The sequence below is a fragment of the Coffea arabica genome, unplaced genomic scaffold, assembly GCF_036785885.1.
Source record: "Coffea arabica cultivar ET-39 unplaced genomic scaffold, Coffea Arabica ET-39 HiFi ptg000056l, whole genome shotgun sequence".
NCBI lineage: Eukaryota > Viridiplantae > Streptophyta > Magnoliopsida > Gentianales > Rubiaceae > Coffea > Coffea arabica.
Window position 1 is genome coordinate 1 of NW_027266202.1, and position 3,480 is coordinate 3,480.

Consider the following 3,480-nt stretch of genomic DNA (forward strand, 5'->3'; position numbering starts at 1 on the left):
TGACTCGATTTGTGATAACTTGGAAAATGGTTTCTGATCCATCGAAGTGAGCTGTGTGTACTTTATCACATTAGCCTTTCGAGTGGTGACTTGCTTGAAATGTTTTCGTGAATATTCTGCTTGCACTTGCTAAGTGTTGGACGTAACGTCGTTGGGTGAATCCCTCGACCATTTTATGGTATCTAAGTGTTGGACGTAACGTCGTTGGGTGAATCCCTCGACTAGTCTATAAAAAGGTATACTCGAGTATTACCAAACTACTATTTGCAGTGTGCGGGCCCGTTAGGGGGTTGATTGGTGGACGGAGCTTGGTGAAAGCGGTGTTCTACGGAATTGCGTGTTGTAAGTACAAACGTTGACAGAGGGTCAAAGGCGGTCAATTTTGATCAAACTTTGGAAGAATGGCTCCTGAGAGCCCCTGTATCCTACCTTGTGCTGTTATACGCTTTTCTAATTGTTTAATTTTGCGGAAATTATTACTCGATGTTTGATTTATGTGATTGCATGTTTCGGGGCACCACTGAGCTTTAGCTCACCCCACGTTATTTGTTTTCCTTGACAGGTCCTGGCATTTTGAGAAAGATTTGAACTCTACTTTTACTTTGTATGGTTGTAATTCGTACTTAAGAATGTAGCTTTTGTTTAGGGTTGCCACTTGAAGCTGAAAAAATGTAGACCCTAAATTTGTCATTTGGCTTGTATGAAACTGTTGTTTGGAATTATTTGATTTTGCTTCGTGGCCTGAAACGCGTGAGATACTTAAGAATCGACAATTAGCTATCTTAAAATGCTGTTATCTCTGAAGTTAATGTGTTTTTGGTTAGCAGCCTATTTGGAGGAAAACGATGTTGTAATAGTTTAGTGTGTGCTTCGGAAGGATTAGGCTAGATTTCTTGCGTGAGTCCTGGCGAGAGTTAGGCACACGGTCCGCCAACCCTCTGGTTCGCCTTAGGGGGGAAGTGGGGTCGCCACAGGTGGTATCAGAGCCTATGTCAGAGAGGTTATCTAAAAGACATATTAGATGTGTTTGAAACCCTAATCCTCTTTAGAGTTTAAGAAGTGAGATAGTTAGACGTATCTTGAGTAATACTTGAACAAGTTAGCCATTTAAGAATTAACCTTTGGTTTTGATTCTTTTGCAAGTATGGAGAATGGAAACGGGCATGTTAATGGTAATGGAGGGACTAATGGACATATAGAGCCTCTTAGGTCCATCTCCTATAGGCCACGAGGAGGAGGAGCTTATATACGCTACTCACCAGTTGATAGGCATCCCCGATGTCAGTGTAGAACCACACATGCCTACCCTAATGAGTTGGTGTTGTCTTTAGACGATGAGCGTTGCCATTTGAGGGACGTTAACTATAACTTGACCCAGGATGTCGAGGAGTTGAGCATCATGGTGGACACTCAGTTTGACCGTATAGCTGAGTTAGAGCAGAGGTTAGCAGCTGAGCATGCTAGATGGGAGGCTGCTTGCGGGGAGATGAGGAGACAGAGATCTCGATTGACTCGATTAGCTGAGGGAATACGTGATAGGGGTACTGGTATTAGGGCTGACGCCACAATGATGATGGATGAGACCACTAGTATTCTTCAGGGTAGCGCTCAAGCTGTGGCGCTGAGGAGGACCCGGAGGAGGACCCAGAGGAGGATCCGGAGGAGGATGTTGCTCCTGGTAGCTCCGCTGAGGGTTAGGATAGGTCTGACTTGATTGTACTAGATGTGTAGGGTTAGAAAGGGGGACACTAGCTTAGGTAATCAAATTTTGTCTAGCTGGATGGCCTACTTTTGAGGCACCACATCCCTAATTTTTGTTTAAGGGATTATTTGTATATATTTTTGTTAAACTTATGTGCCCTACTTTTGGAAGGTGTTCCGACCTGTTATTTGTATGACTCTCACATATGGATATATGTTAAGTGTTTTACTCTCCTTTTCTCAATGTTCCTAATTCTATTTACAAAGTGAATAATGATGTAAATAAATAATAGTTTCACCTAATTGCCTCATTTTTCAATAATAGGCATAACTAGACCATGGATCGACAAGTGATAGGTAGAGGACGTGGGAGACCAACTAGGCAACACCCCGAGTCGGGTAGTGATAGGGAACCTGAGGTCAATCAAGACCAAGGTCAAGAGGGCATGGCCGGAGACCAAGTGGCCACTGCAATTAATAGAATCACTGATGTCTTAGAGCGCTTGACCGAGCACCAAGCCTCTGGACAGACGCATCACCAAGGAGGCCCAAATCGACTCTGAGGATCGGGCATTAGAGAGGTTCTTGAAGTTCGGACCTCCCAAATTTTATGGAGGACCCGAACCGGAGGTAGCCGAAGGTTGGTAGGAGAGAATCTCCGACATTTTCACACCCCTAAACTATGCGGAAGAGAGACAAGTGACTTTCGCAGCGTTCCAGTTTGAAGGAGCTGCTCGCTCCTGGTGGAACCTAGTTAGGGTTAATTGGGATAGGAATCATGTCTCTAGGACTTGGACAAACTTCACGAGGGAGTTCAACGCCAAGTTTCTTCCACCTCTCATCCAAGAGAAAAGAGAGGACGACTTCATCAAATGTAGGCAAGGGGCGATGAGTGTCGCCGAATATGAGGTCTAATTCACAAAATTGTCCCGTTTTGCTCCCGAATTAGTAGCTACGGAGCAAAGGCGTATAAGGCGGTTTGTGCAGGGACTAAATGTGGAAATTCAGGAGGGATTAGCTGTAGTTCGGTTAGACACGTTTGCTGACGCTGTAGAGAGAGCTCAAAGGGTTGAAGTTGCCAGAGCTCAAGTAAAATCATTTCAGGCTAAGAAAAGATTTGTCCCTAGTAGCAATCGGGAGCCGAGATATGCAAGTGCCCCACCGGCCAAAGTGGGTCGAGGAACGAGTGGAGTGAATAGTCCTGGAGCACCACGAGGTGCTCTAGCAAGAGGAGCTGGGGCAAGAAGCACAGGTGGGAGAGATAATGGAGCTAGAGGAGGATCAAACGGAAGGGGTCAACCTAGGAACGCCTCGCAAGGAAGTCGTGTGACCACTCCCCAGGCAACTTGTGGATATTGCAGAAAACCCAAACATACCGAAGCCGGTTGCTGGAAGAAAGAAGGAAAGTGCTTGAAGTGCGGAAGCAACGAGCACCAGATTGCCAGCTGTCCGAAAATGCAAGGAGGTGGTACCCTGAGTTCTAGACCAGCCAATTCTGAAGGGAGCAGGCTGAAAGTTCCTGCCAGGGTGTACACTATAGATGACCAACCCGTACCTGATTCCTCGAAAGTTGTGGAAGGTACTCTTCCAATCTTTCATCGGTTAGCTAGAGTACTAATTGATCCTGGTGCAACTCATTCATTTGTGAATCCAACTTTATGTCCGGAATTGATGTAAAACCTGTTAGATTACCCTTTGATCTTGAAGTTAGGACACCTATGGGTAATAAGAATATAATCACTAGCTTAGCCTATAAGAACTGCGAGTTCTGGATTGGAG